Source organism: Gossypium hirsutum, chromosome D11 (genome assembly GCF_007990345.1).
Source record: "Gossypium hirsutum isolate 1008001.06 chromosome D11, Gossypium_hirsutum_v2.1, whole genome shotgun sequence".
Lineage (NCBI taxonomy): Eukaryota > Viridiplantae > Streptophyta > Magnoliopsida > Malvales > Malvaceae > Gossypium > Gossypium hirsutum.
In genome coordinates, this window is record NC_053447.1 from 8,564,676 (window position 1) to 8,589,869 (window position 25,194).

General features: G+C 37.1%; 1 long non-coding RNA gene across 1 annotated transcript; it reads left to right on the plus strand.

Annotated features, from left to right (window-relative positions):
• The first annotated feature begins 4,672 nt into the window (after positions 1–4,672).
• LOC121223709 (uncharacterized) lies at positions 4,673–5,887 on the plus strand. The gene is made up of 3 exons (XR_005921043.1): positions 4,673–4,888; positions 4,970–5,006; positions 5,824–5,887. It is a non-coding gene; the product is annotated as an uncharacterized lncRNA (long non-coding RNA).
• Positions 5,888–25,194: the final 19,307 nt, after the last annotated feature.

Here is a 25,194-nt window from a genome sequence, read left to right on the forward strand (position 1 = left end):
CTCACTTTTTCTTTGTTGATGGTTTTATACTTCTTTGTGAGACTAGTAGGGATCAAGCACTAGTGGTGAATAGCATTTTTGGAGACTTTTTGTTATTTTTATGGGGAGAAGGTGAGTAAGAATAAATCTTAGGTGTTTTTTCCCCTAATATGTCAAGAGTTGTTGTTGAGGCAATATGCAACAATGTGGATTTTAATCGAGTTGAGGATCTTGGTATTTATCTAGGATTGTTGTTACTGCATAATAGAGTTACAGTAAATAGTTTTGATTTTGTTGTGAATAAAATTCGGGAAAAATTGTCTGGTTGGGAAGCGAGGAAACTATTGATGGCAGGTCGAATAACTTTGGTACGGTCAATTCTTCTAGCTATTCAAACTACTTTATGTATATCGTTCGAATCCTTATCTCTGTGTGCAATGAGATTGAAAGAATTTCCCGTAATTTCATTTAGGGAACTACTGTTGATACAAGGAAAAATGCTCTTTTATCATGGGGAGACTGTTATTGTCCGCTGGATAATAGAGGGTTGGGTTTGCGGAACTTAGTTGCCCAAAACAAATTTTCTTTACTAAAACTTGGTTACCGTTTGCTCTCGAATACTGATGCATTATGGGTCAGTGTGTTAAAGAAAAAATATAGTGTACAAAGGGTACTTTCGTTTTCTATTTTCGGCAGTAATTGCTCTTTCTTGTGGAAATCTTTAATGAGGGTTTGGCCAGAAGTTATTGGTAATGTTTACTGGTCTATTGACAATGGTTGCATAGAAGTTATTGGTAATGTTTACTGGTCTATTGACAATGGTTGCATCATGAACTTCTGGAATGATGTGTGGATTAGGTAGTGTGGTCCCCTACGAGAAGTTTTTAAAGGATTTGACCAGCCAGATAACACTTTACACGTTTGTGATTTGGTGACTGAAAATGGACTTTGGGATTGGGATCGTCTTAATGATCTTGTCCCAAGGCACATTGTTCAACAAATTGCAGTGATGATGCCTCCAAGTGTTGAGGTGAGATCGGGTTGTTTGGTTTGGAAATGGATGAAAAATTATGGGTTTTTCTTTGCTGAAACTTATAAGAATTTATTTATTGAGGATAATGGTGGTTCTACTATTTAGAAGGTGATTTGGAAAGCTTGGGCGCCTTAAAGGGTACGCATTTTCTTATGGCTTCTATGGCAGGATAGACTGTTGGCGAATTACGAAAGAAGGCAAAGGCACATGACAGATGTAATGGCCTAAATTCAAGGTTATCGGAACAGTGGTTTTGTAACTACAAATCTGATTCAAAGAGAAATTTATTTTAATATTTTTGCATGAATATTGATATGATAGGAAAATCGTATGAAAATATCGATAAAAAAATTTTACCGATTTAGTGGTTAGTTAGAAAAAGAAATTATTGAAGAAATTGGGTAAAAATAAGGTATCGAGATCTCGATCTTGTAAAATCGAGTCGGAAATATTTTTATAAACATTTATGAAGTGTTAGTAATATGATATTAAAATTTCGTTAGAAAATTCCTACGTTTGGGTAATTAATTAAGTGAAAATAACTAAATTGAAAATGGTGTAAAAGTTACTAGAAGGATTAAATAGCTCAATTGTTAAATGAGGAGAGACGTAAATTGAAAATAAGCCCAAAAGGAGATATTTTGGGCGGCATAAGCTGAGAAAAATCAGGAGAATTGGTGAAATAAGGGCAAAATGGGAAAATAATAAAATTTACTAAAATAAAAATGGGACCAACTTGTAATATCTAGAATTCTCTTCATATTTTCTTCATTATCATCAGAAAAAAAACGTCCTAAGGGTTTACTCAAGCTGGTATTTCATAATTTTTGCACCAAGTGAGTTAATCCTTGCCTTTTTCTTGTAATTTTTGTGTTTCTAAGACTTTTACAACTAGGTCCTATTACTAAATTCATTAGTTTTTGATTTTATGAATGAAATCGAAAGTTGCTATGAATATGTGCTGGAATTTTATGATGAAATAGCTTGAAATTGAAGCTTTAATTTGTTTATGAGATGATTTTATTAGGTAATTTCAATAGAAATTGATTTGTAGGACCTAATTGTGAAAAAGTTTGGAATCAAAGTTTAGTGCTAAAATTATGATTTCCAAAGGTTATAAAGTATTTTAAAGTGATATAATAAAGTGTTAATTGAGAAAAATCATCTCAATTGAGAGGCTAATTGAGCAGGGACGAAATTATCATTTTTTGAAAGCTTAGGGGAAAAATGGTAATTAACATCATGCACTAAAACAGTTTTGGACAGCAGTAGTAGGTTAACTTTGAAAAATGACCATAAATTGTGGAAATTGAATTAGAAGATTAATAAAATATCAAATTAAATCTTATTTAGTCTAGTTTCTTATAGAAGAAACGATGTAAGCAATGAAATTGTAAATCATGAGATATAATAGGTTTTGTGAGACAATCTCAGAATGATTTCGGGTTCCCCTGTTCTGACTTTGGAAAATCATCAAAAATTGGATAAAAATAATTAGGGGCTTAAATTTATATGTTTAAAATCCTCAATGAGTCTATTTTCAAAAAAAAAAAACAAACGAGAACATCATCCGAATCCTGTACGAGGAGATAATTAATTTTTAGTGAAGAAGGGTCAAAACTGTCAGACAGCAAAAATAGGGATGAATTTAAAGAATAAACTGTACTTATTGGCATGCCTGGTATTTCTATTAATTTTTTTAATTAAATCTAATATTAGTTAAGTGATAATTAAGATAGAGTTATTAAATGAGAATATTTTATTAAATTAAAATAGAGTTATTAAATGAGAATACTTTATTAAATTAAAATGGAGTTATTAAATGAGAATAGTTTATTAAATTAAAATAGAGTTATCACTTAACTAATATTAGATTTAATTAAAAAAATTAATAGAATACCAGGCATGCCTTATTGAAAAATCAGAAGTAATAATAAAACTGATCACCCATAAATGTAACCCAAATAGAAAAAATAAATTATAATTATAAACTATTCTCATCAAATTTAGTAAATTTTTTAAATAAATTATTCTCATCAAATTACCAAAATAATACATAAAATGCGAATTAGTTTATACTTTTTTAAATAGCTTTACTTTAGGTAAAATATATTTACTTTAAGAATAAAATAAAGGGCTTTTATGAGTAAAAATCATAGATTAAGAGCTTATTTAACTATAAAAATAGGTTAAGGGCTTGTTTATTAAATAAAAAAGTGAGTTAAAGGGAAAAAGAAAATAATAAATAAGGAGGGCTTAGAAAGCAATTAGCCACATTTCAATTTTAGTGCGCCCCACACACACAGCAGTAGCAATTCAATTTCAAAATTTAAAATGATAAATTTGCACGTCAGGTCCTTGAAACTGCAGATAGTTACATTTTAGTCTTTTGGCACCATTGGTGCCGCCAATCTCATTGGCACCTTTGGTGCCTCCAATGTGATTGGCCTGACCAAGCTGTGTCAGGTTTTTTTTTCTTCTGTTTTTTGTTTTTTTTTGTTATATTTTGGTAAATAAAAAATTATAATATTTTGATAAATAAAAAAAGTTATAATATTTTGGTTATTTTTTTATTTTTTTATAATAATTTTGTAAAAAACCCATGATTATTACATCAGTTGCTGTGTCGAAGATGGGAGGTTCGTGTCCGACATATTCTGAGGGATCAAAATGGGGTTGCGGATCACATGACTAAATGTGCTGACACAAGAGACTCTTTGCTCCATTTGTTTGTAGTTTCACCAGCTTCAGTTAGAAATTTGTTGGTTGAAGATCGTAATAGGTTTAGATTCTTTTAATGTATGAATTGATTGTTGTAATCGTTTAATGCTGTCTCTTTTCAACCAAATTTTTTTTTAATCCATGTCATATAGGTGTCAAATTAGAGCTTTAATCATTACTACAAATAAGCTTAGGCATTAAATTTTAATTTTGGTTCAATAATATACATGAGAATTTTATTTTAATTTAATTGTGCATAAAAATATAAATACATCAATTTATTTTTATATTAGATGAATATAATTTTCTGTAATATATTATTTTCAAACTTTTCTTCTCCTTTTTTCTTCAAGTTATTTGCTTCTTTTGCGGTGTTAGCTTCGGTGCTGGCTATCATCCACCTTTTTCTCCCTCCCACCAACCCTTTCTTTATTCTCTTCATTCACTCCACGTGTCTTCCCTCTTTTCAGTTTGTAGATCTATTTTGTGGGCCACCAACAATTTTCCTTGAAAAGTGGGTGGCTCTTCGCCGACTTCTTAATTTCTTTTTGTTTTAAGAGTATTTCAAAATAATAAATGATTTTATGAATTAATTTGGACTGTGTTGTCTTAAATTTTAGGGTAAACTACATGGATAGTCACCTAACTACCAAAATTTTTTATTTTAGGCATCCAAAACAAAAAGTTTGCAATTTAAGCACCCACATTGCATAGTTTGATCATTTTTATCACTCCTATTAAAATCACAAACAACAAGCTGACATGGCAGTTGAAAAATTGATATAATAACTAATTTAGCCATAAACTTTTACATAATATATCAATTTAGTCATTTTAAAATATTAACTTTCAAAATTTACAAATAACCTCAATTTCATCCTCGAGTTTAAAAAGTTTAGTGGGCAATTGTTATAGCAATTTAGTCGAAAGAAACACAAAATGAAAGAGTTTCGAGCATAACTGGCATTTAGCCTTGCATGATTCAACCAACATTATTGTTGTTTTTCCTTCTTTTCTACCCGTAAATAGGGTTTTTTTTCCCTTTTAAGTTTATCCTTTTTGGGTTCTTTCAAGAAACAACAATCTAAGAAAAAAAATGGAGTGACATCCTTGTCATGAATATGAAAATTTTATTATAAGGATGAGTACACGCTGGTTTGTATTTTGTTTGATTTTGATTTTGGGTTTCATCTTTTTTTCTAGGTTCTAAATTTATGTTGTTGTCTTTATTTACAGGATCAATGGCGTTTCACCCACTTTTACTCCAGTTAAGGTTAGCTTTCTACGAAACCTTCTTCAAATATGAATGCATTGCCCCAACTTTGACTTGTGGGTTTTCATGTTTTGAAATTTTCAAACCTTTTTTTTTTTTACTCATTCAAGTTCTTATTTTTGGCTTTTTAGTTTTCAAGACATGGAATTTAGTTGGATGTTGTTCAGGATTTAACAGATCTGAATCTTTCAATTAAAAAGGATTATATTACACGATAAAGATTTTGAGGATTAAATTGTGATTATTTGTCAATTTTGAGGGCTAATTTTTTTAAAATTATGATTAAACTACTATAATATGTAAAATTTTAGGGTTAAATTTGTTATGATACTAATTTTGTAACTACCATGTCTGATGTGATCTCAATCGCATCATGTTGTGGCACCACTCGTTGCTATCATGATTGGCCTAAACACGAGGGCCCCAAGTGCAAGATGAAGCTCAATCTCAACTCAACAAGCTCAATCTTAGTTTTTCCCAGCTCGATTTAGCTCACATGAGCTTAATTTAGCTCGTTTGAGCTCAATTTAGCTTACTTTAGCTCGTTTGAGCTTGGCTTAAGTTTATTTCAACTCATTTATTTTAATGTCTGAATAAATTAAGTAATTTATTAATTTAGTTTAAATTACTACAGCTCATAATTATGTTTTGACTTATTACATGTTTTAAATGTGTCTTGGCCAAATTTAATATGTCTTGTTAAGACTTTATTAAATTTGTCTAATTTAATTTATGTTTAATTAGTGTGTCTAAATTATATTAATGTTTGTTCAGCTGAATTTTATGTGATTTAATTTTGGTTCATGTGTTTTTGTAGGTGAGCTGAATTTGGAGAGTAATTAAACAAGGTTCATGCATGATAGGTTCAATGTATGGGACGGTGCATGTAAGGCCTCTTTCAATGAATGGTGGCTTATCCATTTGGCTCCCCAAGGCACCTATTTGGCCAAAAGGTGTCCAGCAATTTAAAGCACAAGCTTGGCCGATCGTATTCCCAAGGCAGCATCTAAGCCATTCACACCTCAATTTGACCAATCAGCTCCTATACATGTATGGGTGGATTCATGAACGTCCAAAGGGAGGAAATATTACCTTAATTCATCACATTGAATGTATAATGTGCATGTACAAAGGGGAGAACGAATTTAGAAGGTACATGCTTCCATTCATGAACCAGCCCATCATTAAAGCTTTAATTAAGAGAGATACATGAACCATGCACCTAGCATTTGTCCAAGAGGGGTTGGATATGAATTGAAGATGCACATTCATGGAACAAGGAAGCTTTCTTATTGGTTAAGCATGCATGAACGGGTTTTGGGAAGAAACATGATTATTCAACCATGCATGAACTTACACTATCCATGAACAGAGATTTAATGCTTGAAGTGTGAACATTTTTAATTGTTGTGTGAACACATTAGTAGCTGAATTTTAATAGGCATTAGAGAGCCTATAAATAGTTTATTTTGTTTATTGTAAAAGGTTACAGAATTTGATTATTGAAAACTTGATTGTGAGGTTTCCTCCTATCCTATTTCGTTCGAGTCTCGAAGCGACTTATCTAGCTTGCTAGTGGTGTCAATCCGAACTCCATTGAACTTATCACCGAATCGGTGTGGCGTTCAACCATATTTTTATACCTTTGGTTCTTACCTCCATATAGGTATTGGGTCAAGGTTCGCTTCTATCCTTCCACAAATTTCACCTTAAGCAATATAAGACTCGGGCAATACTTTTTAGTATTGAACATTCTTGACGTTTAAGTTTTATTTTCCATCTCCATCAATTACCTTTTTCTAACCTACCTTGTTTCTATTCTAAACCGAATTTATCAACACCAAACCACTCATCTAAACCCTCTCAAAGCTTCCGCAACCCTTAGCCTAAATCACCCAATTTTGACAACTCCAACTACTCCTCGTAGACGATCGGGCAACTTTGTGAAACGACTCGATTAACCTGGGCCGGATCACATCATTTGGTATCAGAGCTACTAAAACGAGGAGCGCCGACGTTCGTAATAAGGCCGTAAGTAGGTTCGAAACGTGAAAAAAAATCAAAAAAAAAAAAAGTTTGAGTTGTAATTTAATTTTTTTTCCCTTGTATTTAGCTTACTATTGTATTGGAGTAACAAAAAAAAATCAAAAAAAAAAATTCGAAAAAAAAAAATTGATTGAAAAAAAATTCAAAAAAAAGTGAAAAAAAAATCGAGCAAAAAAAAAGGTGACCAAAAAAAATCAAGTTAAAAAAAAGTGAAAAGTCTTGCGAGTTTTTATTTTTATTTTTTCTCTCTTATTTGCTCCGATCATCAAGTTTCCCTTCCTACCATTATTTACCCATCCCAACGCCACACTTAGCCTTGATTTTATTTTGTTTAGCCTACCTTACACCCACATCATTCCTTTGTAACCTATTTTGAAACCGACCCTCAAGCAGCAAATTAAGTCTATCGAGACGAATTACGAAATTGTGAGACGAGGTCGAGAGGTAAAAGGCACGTGTGTTTTACATCAAAGAAAAAGCCTAGAAGAGTGTAAACACGAGTGGAGTGCTATCCAATTTCCATTGTGAGTGAAACGTGAGATTTTTGTGGTGAGGTATTTACTTTCTATTTTATTTTAATCATTTTTAAAAAAAAAAATCATGTCACAAGAATTTTCCGAATCAGATTTCCAATATTTGAAGCAAGAGATACGTAGAATTGTGAAATCAAATTTTGATAAATTGCATGATAGATTGGATCGAATAGAGACAAGAGCCCAACAAAAGCAAATTTCATCGAGTCATGAGATGGAGTTAAGATCATCCCGACGACACTACTCGACAAGAGACTCTTATCAAGACATTTATTCAACAAGGTGTTCGAGACCAAGAGAAGCAAACTCTGAGTTTGAGTCCTTCCGAGATGATAAACGAAAAAGTAAACGTGTCTCTACAAGTGCCTCAATTTATTCATCTACAAAGGATTATTTACGAAGAGGCGAACGTGCTTCAAGAGTGTCAAAGTACTCGGCTACGGAAGATCTATCACAAAGAGAAGATTGCCATTTGTGTGAAGAACCTTTTTCTTATTCTCAACAAAAGGTTTCTCTTTTTGATGATTTATACTTTTGTAATGAAATCGAAACATCATGTGAGAAAGAAAAAGAGTGTGAGCGAGAAAATGAAAAAGAAAAAGAAATGAAAGAAAAAGAGGATGAGTGTGAGATAGAAAAGAAAATTGAAAATGAGATTGAAAATAAAAACGAGTGCGAAAAAGAAAAGGAAACCGAAAAAGAGAGTGAGATTGAAGGAAGAAACGAGAGTGAAGAAGAAAGGAGTGTTGTTACTAACCATCCTATGAATTTTCCTTGTTTTGTTTCTACTTTTCAGGTTTCTCAAAATCCCATCGATCAATTTCAACTTCAATATTTTTCTAAGGAGAAACGATTTCGATTAGTCGAGAAAGGTAAGATCGTAGATGACCCTAGTCCACAAGTGCTTAAAGGTAAGCCATGTAAGGGATCTACTGTATTTGAGTCTTCCCAATCTTACTTGATTCTTGATGACGAGATTAGCAAAGACTTAGTTTGTGAGAAAGTTTTTCATCTTGATCTGATTGGAAATCATAATTTGATTGTTGATAAATGTGTTTTACATAGTAATCTGAAATATCTTTCTGCTCATGAGCCTATCATTGTCAAGATTGATCAAGAAGTAAGTCCAGGTAAGCCCAAACAAAATTTGGGATTGTGTGATGAAAAGTTGACATCTAATCTGTGTGCTTGTGATGATCATGTGAATTATCTAAATTGTGGTGTGAACTTTTCTTGTTTACGTGTGCGAATGAAATATGAAGGATTTGATTGCTCGAATGTATGTATGCCTAACTCCTATTTGCTTGACATGTGTGAAGTCTTGGTGAAGAAGAAATTTTTGTTGCGTTGCGAAACGACCAATGAAAATCGCGTTTTTAAACCCGGGATATACATTCCTAAGTTAACGTCAAGCCAAGCAAGAGGAAGCTTTATTTTTGACCCCGGAGATTATTATTCTTTGTTCTTGTTAAAAGGGTTTGGATTTTGCAATTTTGATTTTCGAGATTATGCTTTTCGACTGACTTGTGATTTAGGTTTGTGTCCATTGGAGAAAAAGGTAAGAACGGTTTTTACTTTTGATCCCGGCACTGGTTCATTGGTTCAATTTTTGCATAAGATCTTAAGAAGACCTTTTGAACTTATAAACCATGGTGTCACTAATCTATTTAATTTTTGTGTAGGTGACACTTCGAAGTGGTTCCCTCCTAAAGAGGGAGGGTATAAACATAAATTGTGTCCTACTCAAGGCATGTCTGATTTCCAGGTTTTTGGGAGCAACTATGCCAATTCCATCGACAAAGGGGCTGGTGACGATGTAAAATTTTTTTTGAGAAAATGGCCCGATTTGAGGACAAATCGTCTTCAAGAGGGAGGGTATGATGTGATCTCAATCGCATCATGTTGTGGCACCACTCGTTGCTATCATGATTGGCCTAAACACGAGGGCCCCAAGTGCAAGATGAAGCTCAATCTCAACTCAACAAGCTCAATCTTAGTTTTTCCTAGCTCGATTTAGCTCACATGAGCTTAATTTAGCTCGTTTGAGCTCAATTTAGCTTACTTTAGCTCGTTTGAGCTTGGCTTAAGTTTATTTCAACTCATTTATTTTAATGTCTGAATAAATTAAGTAATTTATTAATTTAGTTTAAATTACTACAGCTCATAATTATGTTTTGACTTATTACATGTTTTAAATGTGTCTTGGCCAAATTTAATATGTCTTGTTAAGACTTTATTAAATTTGTCTAATTTAATTTATGTTTAATTAGTGTGTCTAAATTATATTAATGTTTGTTCAGCTGAATTTTATGTGATTTAATTTTGGTTCATGTGTTTTTGTAGGTGAGCTGAATTTGGAGAGTAATTAAACAAGGTTCATGCATGATAGGTTCAATGTATGGGACGGTGCATGTAAGGCCTCTTTCAATGAATGGTGGCTTATCCATTTGGCTCCCCAAGGCACCTATTTGGCCAAAAGGTGTCCAGCAATTTAAAGCACAAGCTTGGCCGATCGTATTCCCAAGGCAGCATCTAAGCCATTCACACCTCAATTTGACCAATCAGCTCCTATACATGTATGGGTGGATTCATGAACGTCCAAAGGGAGGAAATATTACCTTAATTCATCACATTGAATGTATAATGTGCATGTACAAAGGGGAGAACGAATTTAGAAGGTACATGCTTCCATTCATGAACCAGCCCATCATTAAAGCTTTAATTAAGAGAGATACATGACCCATGCACCTAGCATTTGTCCAAGAGGGGTTGGATATGAATTGAAGATGCACATTCATGGAACAAGGAAGCTTTCTTATTGGTTAAGCATGCATGAACGGGTTTTGGGAAGAAACATGATTATTCAACCATGCATGAACTTACACTATCCATGAACAGAGATTTAATGCTTGAAGTGTGAACATTTTTAATTGTTGTGTGAACACATTAGTAGCTGAATTTTAATAGGCATTAGAGAGCCTATAAATAGTTTATTTTGTTTATTGTAAAAGGTTACAGAATTTGATTATTGAAAACTTGATTGTGAGGTTTCCTCCTATCCTATTTCGTTCGAGTCTCGAAGCGACTTATCTAGCTTGCTAGTGGTGTCAATCCGAACTCCATTGAACTTATCACCGAATCGGTGTGGCGTTCAACCATATTTTTATACCTTTGGTTCTTACCTCCATATAGGTATTGGGTCAAGGTTCGCTTCTATCCTTCCACAAATTTCACCTTAAGCAATATAAGACTCGGGCAATACTTTTTAGTATTGAACATTCTTGACGTTTAAGTTTTATTTTCCATCTCCATCAATTACCTTTTTCTAACCTACCTTGTTTCTATTCTAAACCGAATTTATCAACACCAAACCACTCATCTAAACCCTCTCAAAGCTTCCGCAACCCTTAGCCTAAATCACCCAATTTTGACAACTCCAACTACTCCTCGTAGACGATCGGGCAACTTTGTGAAACGACTCGATTAACCTGGGCCGGATCACATCAATGTCAGCATGTCATTTGTGATTTTAACGGGAGTGACCAAAATGATCAACTTATATAACGTGAGTGTTTAAATTGCAAACTTTTTATTTTGGGTGCCTAAAATGAAAAGTTTTGATAGTTGAGTGACTTTCTGTGTAGATTACCCTAAGTTTTATATTTTTTTATTATTTAATAAGTCTTTACTTTTAGAAATTTTTGTCTGCTCTTGTGGCACATTTTTTAATCTTGCTTATGCATGTAGTCTTGCTTTTGCAAGTGATTTTAGGGGTGATTTTGTTGTCGTTCTCTTAAGTTTGGTGGATGCTTAGTTCTTTTGTCATTTTACCTACCGTTTGGACTATTTGGGATTGATTTCTTTATCATGATAGTTGTTGACACCATTTTTGATGAAAACGGGGTCGACTTGGGTTTTGATGAAAACGAAAAAAAACGGGAGTCGCCACCAATCCTTTTTGGGGTGTGATTGGGTCACCTTGGAAAGAGGTTGTTTTTAATAAATAATTTGATCTTATTAAAACAACGGTTTTGGTCTACGAAATTTAGGAAACGGGTTCGGGAGTCGGTTACGTACGAGGAAGGGTTAGCACCCTCGTAACGCCCAGAAATTGGTACCTAGTTGACTATCTAATGTCTTGATGTCGAAAATTGAGAACTTGAAAAAATTAAAAAAAATACGATCCTAGCATTAAAGTTTTGGAAAAAGAAGTATATTTCACGTTAATCGAGAAAGAGAATCATATCCAGTAAGTTAGAATACAATGTCTCAAACTCCCGATACGCGAATAAAAAATGCTTATTTAAAAGATATTTTAGCCATCTCGGATTTAAAATGAGATCACGACCAGTAAGTTAGGACGCGACTCTTTTTAAGATCCCGGGATCATTTAAAATTTGAGCTTGAAAAGATTCGTGCATTTAGATTTATCGAGAAAAACGAAACCCAGTAAGTTAGGGCACGATTTTCTCGATTCCAAACACGAAATGCTATTTTTTGAAAAAATAAATTTTGTTATATCGAGTAAAAATAAAGCACAAAATCATAGTGAAAGCAAATTACATTATTTATGCATAGCAAGATCATAATGAACATGAAAATATAAAAACGATGCAAACAATAGCAATTAATTTGAACGATCAAATTTATAACATACAAAATAACACAATATAAAAAAAACGAAAAAAATTTAAATCATCCATTCAAAATAATGACAAAAATGAAATAAATAAATAGCAAATACAATTAAGTATAGAAAGATATATATAGACATGAGCTAAAATATGTGTATACATGAATTAATAAAATATATAAAGTATATTTTAATAAAATAAATTAATATACGTATATATAAAAACATGTACATATATATAGATGTATAAAACTAATGGAATACGAAAATAAAGAAATACATATAAAAAGTAAGTGTATACATATTGTAAAGTAAAAGAAAAAATATATATGTACAAATTAAAGTTTTAAAATATGAAAATATACATATGTATACAAATAAATACGTTAATTTATATACATGTTAAAAATATATTGAAAAGGTGTATGTATGTGGATTTTAAAAATATATGAAAAAGTATATTTTAAACTATAAAGATTATATATAAATATGTATATATTTATAAGAATGAAAACATGTATATAGATCTATAGATATGTACATAAGTTATAAAATGTATGAAAATATATAAGTATATATATATTATAAGAATAATGCATGTATGTCATACAAATATATGCATATATATATACGTACCAAAGGTTTAAATAAAATAAATAAAAATAAATAGGAAGAAATAATAATAATAATGATAATAATAATAATAATAATAAAAATAAATTTATTAAGGAAATATAAAAAATAAAAAGGACTAAACTAAAGATCTAAACGAAATTCGGGGTCAAAACATAAATAAATTAAAGCGGAGGGACTATTCTGAATGCGCATAGAAAAAGCGGGGGACTGGATGGGAAATAACCCTTGTCGATTAAACGACACAGTTCCAACGAAGTCAATGCGCATAGTCCAGGGACCGAACTGAAACAGAAGCAGAAATCGATGCCAAAATTGCAAATATAAAAAGAAGACCGCATTAAAAAGATAAGAAATGCTGAGGGACCAAGGCAGGAATTATCCCAGGAGTCAAAAATGCGCGGGTCAGAGCTCAATACGGCGCCGTTTTGGAGTTACTGATCAGACTCCAAACGGCGTCGTTTCACATCATACAATAGCCCCCCCCCAAAACCTAATCTGGTAGCCTACACTCATCCTTTAACAAAAGAAAAAAAGAAACAAAGAAAACAGAGAGCCAAATGCTCTCTCCTCCGCGCCGTTCCGACAACAGGCCGCTCGAGAGCCCCCCCCTCGCCTTCGCCTATTCAACTCCGACTTACCAGGAGGAGAAGAAGGCTTCATCGGCGCCGTTTCTTAAACAATGATGGCGTTCAAACGGCCCTCGACCTTAGCCCGTTCTCCGATGGCGACGAGGAGGGCCAAGATCGCGACCACAAGGTAATCTCCCTCCCTTTTAAACTTTGTTTTTTTGTTCTTTTTCTAAGATGAATCAAAATCAAAACCGAAAAGAAAACCCAAAAAAAGAAAAAGAAAAACGGAAGAAACCAGTGAGCCTTTCGAAAATCACCTTTTTTTTTATTGATTTCCTGTTTTTGATACAATATGCGCCTCCTTTTTTTTTTTAGATTCCAGAAAATGGCCTTTTATACCCAAGATAAAACAAAACCAATATTACAATCAAAATGTATTTTTTATCTGCTGTTGTTTTCTATTTTTGCGTTTTTTTGTGTCCTCTGTTGCTTTGTGTTGCAGGTGTTGATGAAGCTAGTAGGTGCGGATGGGACGCGACAAATGATGGTGGCGTAGAGGGTCAAGGGTGCGGGGTACGGCGACGGCGCCAGAAGGCCGAAGGTCTAAAGACCATAGATGCGGCGCTAGGGTTTCTTTTCTGAAACCCTAGCTTAGCTTTGAGGGGGTTGGGCTAGTTGGGTCTTGTTTTGGGCTCCGGGTTAGGCTAGGTCTAGGTGGGTTTGGAATTGGGCCAAGGCAAATTGGGTAATGGAATTAGGGCAAAATTGGGCTGTACAGCTGCCCCTCTTTGCTCGTTATCGTGTAACGAGAATGGAGCAAAGACTGAAAAAGACCAATTTTGCCCGGTCTCGCCGAGTCTTGACTTCTTGATGCTTTTCTTCTTCAAGTAGCCCCGTTCCAGTTCACTGTGTCTTGTCGCTTCGATCTACTGCACCTCAGGGAGATCTGACTTGTAGCTTCAATCTTCTTTTGCAGCAACTTTATGGGGACGAGATTTGTGGTTTTATTCTATTCCACTGCATCTTCAGGGAAATAAGACCTGATGCGATCTACTCTGCTATAACCTCAGAGAGATAAGATCCTTTATTTTAATCCGCTCCACTGTAACTTCAGGGAGATAGGATAGTGTCTTCAATCTGCTCCGCTGTAATCTCAGGGAGATAAGATTTCTGGCCTCGATCTGCTCCACTGTAACCTCAGGGAGATAAGATCTGAAATTTTTTAGTCTGTTCCACTGTAATCTCAGGGAAATAAGACCTGGTGCGATCTGCTCTACTGTAACTTCAGAGAGATAAGATCCTTTAATCCGCTCCACTGTAACTTCAGGGAGATAGGATTACTATATTCAATCTGCTCCGCTGTAATCTCAGGGAGATAAGATCTGCAATTCTTTGGTCTGTTCCACCGTAATATCAGGGGAATAAGACCTTTTATAATGACCCTAATTATGCTTAATGATTAAGATGACATTATCAAAATGAAACAAATGCTCCTAACTAGATGTGTATGAATGACATGCAAAATGTCATGAAAACGATTCCTTAATGCTTAGGTTATCATCACACAAAAGCTTATTAAGGCTTTATCACTGACGCGCTACACCGCCTTCTTGCTCGGTTAGCATATCCAAAGAAACCCTTAATCTGATTGCCCCCCACTGTGCACGTCAAAGTTCAATCCACTGGGACATAAAATTTGTACCATCAATCTCCCATTGTAACCCAAGGGTGGAAAGGTATGGCTTTTCTCAATCTCCTCCTATCGCAATTCAATGACATTGAATGTGAAACTCTTTGGTCCTTTACCTCATCCCCAAGGTGTCATACCAAATGCTCATGCACAAATGCAAAATTTTCTTCTCATAGAAGACCTTTTCTTCTTGTCTGGTAAACATCGTTTTTTGGTTCATTGAAGCTTTGCCACCAACACGACATCTTGTCATTTTGTTCAATCAATGTTTAGACAACAAAATCTGAAAAGGTAGTCTTTAACTTAGACTCTTCCTTTTTAGATACCTCCAACCTTTAAAATTGGCGCGTTCTAAACAATAGTCCTGTTTCAGGTTCCTATATTATTTAGAACTTTTCAGAGTAATATGCAAAACCTCCGTTGTGAACGTTTTATTAGTCCATTAATCATTATTCCAATGCAACATGTTTGCAAAAAGGTCATAATAATAGATAAAAATAAAGTTGGTTCTGATCATAACTCAAATAAAACATCAAAGATGGCGAAAGAAAGGTAACAAAGAAGTGGATTGAGAATGTGGATTTTCACAAAAGGAAAGGAAGAAAGAATGTATTTTCAAGAATACACATAAGAACTAGGTGCCTCAGTTATCGCAGATTGAGTTTCTCTGTACAAACTTTCCGAAGACCCTTCTGAGTTTGACAGGTGTTCAGGAGATCTGCAATTGCTTCAAGACGTTGCATATCCTTTCTTGTTGGTTCAAGTAAAGGAAGATCATCATATCCCCCCCGATCAAAATTTGATCCGCTCCAGTCCTGATGTTCCAATCCTGCCCAATACTTGAGTCGCCCTTTTCGGGTTTTCGACTCAAGCCCTCTTTGGTCTCAAAGTGCCCTTTACGGGCTTTCACCTTAGCCTCTCCAAAGTCCCTTTTTTTTTTTTTTTTTTTTAGGAAGCAAAGCGCCCTTCACGGGTTTTCACTTTGGTTCCGCTTTCTTTCAAGTGAAGTATTTCTTGACGGAATCTGCGTTTACAGGATTTGGTAGACTTTTGCCATCCATCTCGCATAGGATCAAAGCTCCACCGGAAAAGGCCTTCTTTACAACATAAGGGCCTTCCCAATTTGGCATCCATTTTCCTCTAAAATCTTTTTGCATAGGAAGAATCTTTTTTAGTACAAAGTCCCCTTCACGAAATTCTCGGGGGCGAACCCTTTTATTATAGGCTCGCATCATTCGTTTCTGGTACATTTGCCCATGGTGAATAGCTCTTAGCCTCTTTTCTTCTATTAGGTTCAACTGATCGTACCGAGATTGGATCCAGTCGGCTTCATCCAACTGTAGCTCCGATAACACCCGTAGAGAAGGGATTTCGACTTCAATGGGTAATACTGCCTCCATTCCATAAACCAGAGAAAAAGGCGTTGCCCCAGTAGAAGTTCTAACAGATGTTCGATAGGCAAGGAGAGCAAATGATAATTTCTCATGCCAATCCTTGTAGGTTTCAGTCATTTTCCCCACAATCCTTTTAATGTTTTTATTGGCCGCCTCCACTGCACCATTCATTTTTGGACGATACGGCGATGAGTTATGATGCTTGATTTTAAATTTGCTACAAACTTCAGCTATTGTGCTATTATTCAAGTTCATCGCATTGTCAGATATGATCCTCCCAGGCATTCCATATCGACAAATAATCTCCTTCTTCAAGAATTTGCTGACTACTGCTTTCGTGACATTTGCATATGAAGCAGCCTCCACCCACTTGGTAAAGTAATCAATTACTACGAAGATGAAGCGATGCCCATTAGAAGCCTTTGGTGATATTGGCCCAATAACATCCATACCCCACATGGAAAACGGCCAAGGAGAGGTCATGACGTGAAGAGGTGAAGGGGGCGCGTGTATTTTGTCTCCGTAAATTTGGCATTTGTGGCATTTCCTGGCATGATCAATGCAATCTCCTTCCATGGTGGGCCAATAGTACCCAAATCTCATGATCTGTCTGGCCATCGTGAAACCACTGGCGTGCGTCCCACAAATACCCTCATGGACTTCTTCCAAAATTTTCTTGGCTTCCACAGCATCCACACACCTTAACAGTACTTGATCCTTCCTTCTTTTATATAACACTTCTCCATCTAAGACATATTCAATGGCTATCTTTCTCAGAGTTCTTTTGTCATTCTCTGTCGCTTGATCAGGGTATTCCCGATTCTTCACATATTGTAGGATACTCTGATACCAAGGACAATCATCTTTTCCCTCCTCCTCAATATTGCAGCAATTAGCCGGGGTCTCAGAGATACTCATCTGAACAGGCCTCATTGCTTCAAGTCTATTCACCTGAATCATCGAAGCTAGAGTAGCTAAAGCATCAGCCATTTGGTTTTCCTCCCGTGGGAGGTAATAGAAGGTGATATCGTCAAACTCCTCAGCCAATTCAAGAACTAGTTTTCTATAACCGATTAGCTTAGGATCTCTAGTCTCCCACTCCCCTTTGAGTTGGTATATCACCAACGTTGAATCCCCGTATACTCTCAATACTTTAATGTTTCGTTCAATGGCTGCACGAATGCCCATAATACATGCTTCATATTCTGCCATGTTATTTGTACAATCAAAGTCCAGCTTGCTAGCAACAGGATAATGATCTCCACTTGGGGATACCAAAACTGCCCCAACTCCGTTACCCGTAGCATTTGAAGCTCCATCAAAATTTAGCCTCCATACATGGTCCATTTGAGGATTTTCTTCAGTATTTGCCACATACATCAAGTCCTCATTTGGAAAATTGAAGTTCAAAGATTCATAGTCCTCCAGGGCTCTACTAGCTAGGAAATCGGCTATTGCACTTCCCTTTATGGCCTTCTGACTGACATATACTATATCAAATTCTGAGAGCAAGATCTGCCATCTAGCCATTCTCCCGTTCAAAGCAGTCGATTCCATCATATACTTTAAAGGATCTAACTTTGAAATCAGCCAAGTCGTGTGATACAACATATACTGCCTCAGTCTTCGGGTCGCCCAGATTAGAGCACAACACAACTTCTCAATTGATGAGTACCTCATTTCGCAATCGGTAAATTTCTTACTGAGGTAGTATATTGCCCTTTCTTTCTTTCCCGTCTCATCATGTTGGCCCAATACGCATCCCATGGAATTCTCCAACACTGTTAGATACAATATCAATGGCCTATCTGGACTCGGAGGTGATAAGACTGGGGTATTAGCCAAGTACTGCTTTATCTTATCGAAAGCCTTCTGACACTCTTCATCCCATTCACCCGGATTATGTTTCTTTAAGAGCCGGAATACTGGATCACATTTCTCTGTCAGTTGTGAGATGAACCGAGCAATGAAATTCAGCCTCCCTAGGAAACCTCGAACCTCCTTCTGAGTGCGCGGGGGAGGCAAATCTCGTATTGCCTTTACTTTGTCTGGGTCAACCTCGATCCCCTTTTTGCTAACTATGAAGCCTAATAACTTCCCTGATCTGGCTCCAAACGTGCATTTGGCCGGGTTAAGCTTGAGCTGGAATTTCTTTAATCTCAAAAATAACCTTTTCAAGACCTGAATATGCTCTTCTTCCGTTTTAGACTTCGCGATCATATCGTCAACATAGACTTCGATCTCCTTGTGCATCATGTCGTGAAACAAAGTCACCATAGCTCTTTGATACGTTGCTCCCGCATTCTTCAATCCGAAGGGCATTACCTTGTAACAGAATGTTCCCCATAAGGTAATGAATGTGGTTTTTCTCATGTCTCCAGGATGCATCTTTATTTGATTGTATCCAGAGAAACCATCCATGAAAGAAAACAATGAATAGCCTGCCGTGTTATCTACCAAAGTATCAATGTGAGGCAGTGGAAAGTTGTCCTTTGGACTAGCCTTGTTCAAATCCCTATAATCCACACACATTCGTACCTTTCCATCTTTTTTGGGAATAGGGACGATGTTGGCTACCCAATCCGAATACTTGACCTCTTGTAAGAAACCAGCGTCGAATTGTCTTTTGACTTCTTCTCTTATTTTCAACACAATGTCAGGTCTCATTCTCCTGAGCTTCTGTTGAACGGGTTTACAATCCTCCTTTATGGGCAGACGATGCACCACAATGTTAGTGCTTAGCCCAGGCATATCTTGGTACGACCACGCGAAAACATCCTTGAATTCTCGGAGCAAATTAATGAGGTCTTGCCTTGTCTTTGCGGTGATTTCAGTTCCAATCTTCACCTCCTTTCCATCCTCTAGGCTCACTATTTCTAATGATTCCCTATGAGGTAGGATATGCTTATCCTCTTGTTCCACCATTCTTAACAAGTCCGGAGATGCATCATAATCTTCGTCATTTTCAAAGTCGCAGGATTCCTCTAAACACACTTCTTGCTCAAAAATAGGCACCGCGTTTGAGGCAGCGTCACTCATGTCATTGATATCTGAAGACCTATGAGAGCATGTCAAAGAATATACCAGGAATATAAATTTACGAATATGTTTGTGCAAAAGAATTGCAAATGAAAGAATTATTTGTAAGACAATCAACCGAATGAAAATATAAAAGGAAAAAAAATGACTGATTGAGATGAACGTAGACACGTATTTCATTAAAATAATGATATTTAGGCCCAATGCCTATTTCACAAAAGATTTCATATCGTTCCTAGGCCAACAAACAACAGGAATGTTTTGAGCATTACTCTGAATAAGCCCTAAAGACTACAGGGATTTCTTCAGCAGTCCAATTGTTTAGCTCGCTTCCAGGCTCATAAGGGCAGATCTCCAACAAAGCCCTCCTTTCCGTTGCTTCTATGGCGTTGGTATAAACATCTTCCAACATTCCTCCCATGCCGCTACCGGACACTCCACATTCAGAATGAATAAATCCTCCCGACACAAAAGATGTAGATATGTGGGGAAAGGTTAAAGGCTCACACTTAGCTTCATGTCCATTCAAACGCGCCCTCCTTCTCTCTTGTCTCTTCTCTACTTCTTTCTTCTTCTGTTTCACGTCTGGCCTGTACCCTAAACCAAATCTATCAAACTTTTCCTTCGGCATTGGTGCCTCAATCCTTCCCTGAAGATATTTTCCCAATCCTTTCCCGGGTAAGGCTCCTCTTCCTACCATCAATCGCAATCCCATCTCAGTGGTCCTGGATATTTTCGGTACTGGAATTCTATTTCCCTCCGCAATAAACATCGCGTTCACGAATTCTAACGACCGAAAAGAACATTCTAGTGCCTCATCGTTGATGTCCACATAAGGTGCATCGCTAGTCATCATTGCGATAATATCCTCCTCTGCATCTATTGTTACCAAACGATCCTCCGATACCAACTTCACCTTCTGATGTAATGATGAAGGTACTGCCCCTGCTGAGTGTATCCACGGTCTCCCCAATAGACAGTTGTAGGAGGGTTTAATATCCATTACCAAGAAATCCACCTCATAAGTGACTGGGCCAATCCTTAATGGCACCTCAATTCTCCCCATAACCTCCTTTTTTGTTCCATCAAATGCCCTTACTATGCTCTGGCATGCTTTCATGTGCGAACTGTCTATTGGTAATCGACTAAGAGTGGACAAAGGCAATACATTTAGTGCAGATCCATTATCAACCAAGGCCCCCGGGAGTGTGTACCCTTTGCATCGGACAGTAACGTGCAGGGCTTTAGTAGAACCTCTACCTCCGGATGGTATTTCATCATCATTGAAGAAGATAAAATTGTCAGCACCAATATTGTTGATCAACCGATCCAACTTGTTTACCGAAATATCGTCAGCCACATATGTTTCGTTTAGCACCTTTAAGAGTGCATTCCGATGTACTTCTGAGTTTAAGAGTAAAGCTAATACCGAAATGCGAGCTGGCTGTTTGTGCAGTTGCTCCACAACACTGTATTCGCTGTGTTTCAAAAACTTCAAAAACTCCTTTGCCTCCTCTTCTTTTATTGGTTCATTTACCAATGGCTCAACTTCTACTGCTTTCCCTTTCCTCTGCTCTTTCTTCCAATCCTCTTCCCTGGGCGACTCTGCTTGAGCGTCATATCCTTTTCCATTGCGCGCGTAAGAACCTATTCCCTGATTTCTTTCTGCTTCTTTTCCCAAAATGGTCACATTACACCCGTAATTCCACGGCACCATTTTGTTATCTTTATAAGAGAAATTTGATGGTTTCTGGATTACAATTTTCGGCGTTACCTGAGCCCTAACCTCATTACCCTTAGGGCGTGAGATAATGACCACAGGATGATTTATTTTTGGAGCCTTTGTTCCCAACTCTGTCGCGCATATGCTCCTCATTTCTTTCACATCTTCATAAAACCTCATCTCCTTGTTATCCATCATGCTTTGAACCAAGGCCTTGAATCCTTCACATTCTTGGATTTCATGCCCTGTTTCATGGTGAAATTCACAATAATTTCCCATCTCATGCCCTTTCTCAGAATCTGAAATAACCAACCCTCTTTTCGCCATTTCTTTCCAGACCCATTTCAATGGAGTTTTTACTTCAGCAATGTCAGTCTTGACTTCTTCTCCCGTACCTTCGCTAACCATATTCACCCCTTTATCTGCGTGATTAGGTAACGGATTCTTTGCGTTAGGTGAGTCGTCAAGTTTGACGACACCCAAATTGATAAGTCCTTCTACTACCTTCTTGAAGGCCGTACAATTTTCTATCGAGTGCCCAGAAATTCCCGCATGATAATCACATTGCGCGTTCGTATCATACCATTTTGGATACGGGGGTTGTAGAGGACTCAAGTAACGAGGAGCAACAACATGTGCATCGAATAAAGTCTGATACAACTCCTTGTATGACATCGGGATTGGCGTGAATTGGGGCTTTTCAGTAGTTTGCCTAGCTCCCGACTCTTGTCTTGAGGATCCCTGTTGATTAGCAACCACTTTCTTTGGCTGATTTACGGTAATTGACCTACCATAAGTATTCACATTATTCACTTCATTTTCTCTTTTCCTCGGGGTGCCTCCTATTATTTTCTCCTCCATCTATTTTTCCACTTTTAATGGCATGCTCAATCATTTCACCATTCATGATTATATCTGAGAATTTCTTGATGCGCTTCCCAACATTGAGTGATGAACGGGCTTCAAAGTATTAATAAAAGCGTCGTCATCTCTTTCCAAAAGCGGTGGTTGCACCTGAACCGCACCTCTCGCCACCTCTGCGCATATTGTCTGAAGCTTTCGTTCGATTTCTTCTCTAAATTTTGCAGAGTTATCCTGTCAGGCATCATTTCTGAGACATGATTGTATTGTCTCAAGAAAGCCTGTACTAAATCCCTCCAAGTAGCGATTTTAGCTCGGCTCAGCTGATTGTACCACTTTGACGCCGCTCCCGTAAGACTTTCTTGAAAGCAATGTATTAATAATTGATCATTATTAATATGCCCCGTCATTCTTCTACAAAACATAGTAATATGGATCCTGGGCAACTAGTCCCGTTGTATTTCTCGAATTCCGGCATCTTAAATTTGTAAGGGAGCACCAAGTCCGGAACCAAGCTCAGATCCTTTGCATCTGTTCCATAACTTTCGATGCTTTCTATTGCCCTAAACTTCTCTTCTATCCATTTCCATTTCTCCTCAAATTGTTTGGAAATTCCTCCTTCGCCTTGTCCTTTTCAACCATCTCGTCTAGATCTGGGACCGCAATATTATTCGGGCTATCACCGGGATTAAAGCCCACTCCGGGTTGAAAATTCATTGGGATTGAAGCATCGCCTTGAACTGCTGGGGTCTAACCAACACAGAGGGTCTCCGCGAATGCAGCTCGGCCTGTACTTGCGCATGTGGAGGTGTGAAACCTGGAGGATAAAGTGGTTCACCATTGTTTTCTTCTTCACTAACAATCACAGGACCTTTACCCTTATCTACTCCCTTCAATAATTGCGTCATCTTAGCCACCAGATCATTTTGGGACTCCTCCATCTTTTGCACCATGTCACGCTGAATCTTTTCTATTTGCTCTTTCATTTGCGCCTGCAACTGGTCTTGCATTTCTTTCTGAAGTCGCTCTAGCTTCTCCAACCTTTGGTCCATAATTTTGCCTTAGCTCGGGTGCCGTAACTTTGTTGGTTTTCCAGGTTAACTGAAATGATTTTATTCAATTAGGTTTTTTTATGGTCATTAATGCATATGATGTGATGCAATGCATGAAAAGAATGCAAAGAAAAGAGGCACTGATTCTAATTCAACTTCGTTAGAAAACTTTACTAGATAAAGAGCTTCTTTACATAAAATAGACTACATATACGGCTTTGCCCTCACACTCAAAGCCTTAACCTTCTAAGAAGCCAAGCTAATTCTCGGCCCCTGTCCGACTCTGACTCATACTTCAAACTTAATAGATCAGCCTGAACCACTAGAGTCTGCAGATGATCAGCTACTTGCGCACTTGAGCCACCGCCTCTCCCATAATATAATCTCTTTCTCTAATCTGCTCTTGAGACCGACGAATTGTCTTTGCCACTGCTCATTATTTCTTCCAGAAGCTCTATCGGATTTCACTATTCTGCAATGCATTCTCTAGCTCTCCTATTTGTCCTTTTAGTCTTCAATTTTGTCTAAGCTCGCCTTAATTCAACGTAGCATTACGATTACATACTGTGAAGCGACTTCTAGTTTAGTTATCCGACCTTCAACTCCGTCTTCTCATCTGGCAAACTAGTAGACTCTTTCCCAAGGCGACTTCTCGAGCCCGAGTATCTGAATTTCTTTCCCATTGATTAGCTCTCGTCTTTTCCTCCTGAATTTCTTGTCGCCATTGTTCTGGCGTTTTACCCAAGCCAGCAGTTCTTACCGACCTGCGCAACTTCTTGTAATCTGTCTTCAGGCTGTCTAAATCTTCTTCTGCTTTGTTCTTTCCTTTTCTCATTTATCGGCCTCTAATCTTTGAATGTCCACATCCAGTCCTAACTGATTTTTTCTTCCTCTAGTTTTCTATCTTCTTCCCCAATTCTAAACTCTTTTTCAATTCTTGTTGATGATTCCATCTCAGAAGGCAAAACTGTAAGCGTTCCTCTAAAGATCGAGCAGTTTCTGAATTTGACGCGGGATGTTGTCGTTGATCCTTGATACGCACTGACCATACTCGGGGTAATTATCGGACCCACGCTAAGATCTTCATTCGACGAGTTTGGTTCCAAGCACTAGATATTTCTCGAACCTTCTTCTTGTAATTGTCCTCCCTATAGGAAAAATCACTATAAGCCAACCCCTGCGTTGCTGGTATGATTGCCGTGATCTATACTGTCTTGATACGAGTAGAGGAGCATATCCGATAGCTCCCCATATCCCGAGCAGCGGAACCCAGTCAAATCTCCACATCGGTACAATATCTCATCGGAATTAACCAAGAGCCTCCATTCAATATCTTCATCCTGGGATTCTGGAGTATCTCTATCCTTTTCCTTTGAATATCATCCCGTCTTGGCGTGGCACCAATTCTCCTAGAGGGAGTAGTTATCAGAGAATACCCATAGGAGACCTTTTCGACCTTCCAGAAGTGCTATGGAACCATGCCAATAAGAGTGCGCATCCAATAACTTCCCTCCCCTGCTTTTCGACACGCATAAGGATCTAAAGTTCAGCGATATTGCCGAACCGTGTCACCCCTTTACTAAGCCGATCAAACAATCAGATACAGCCTCGTCTATGTGTCCTAAGCTTTGGGGAAAACCACTAGTCCATAGATACCTAAACGAAGACATCGACCCTTTCTTCAAGTCAGATGTACAAGCACCAAATCTCGCAAACTTTTCCAAGAACACATTTACTGTCGCCTTTCTGTTGGATCCGGCAGCGACCCACTGCTCGCTCATCCCAGTGATGTTCATAATTTCTTTAACAACGGAGGACACAAGCAGCTCTGGAATAAGCCTGTCGACTGAATCTTGGGCACCGAAGCAAGGTCGTATACTCCTCCACAGTAGCGTTAATCTACCTTCCCAAAAGTAAACAACTGTAGCAGGATTCCAAAACTGAGCGAGGCTCGGAATTAAATACTTGTCCACTTTCCCATTGATCCCAGAGCTTCTTTCATTTCTCGAACG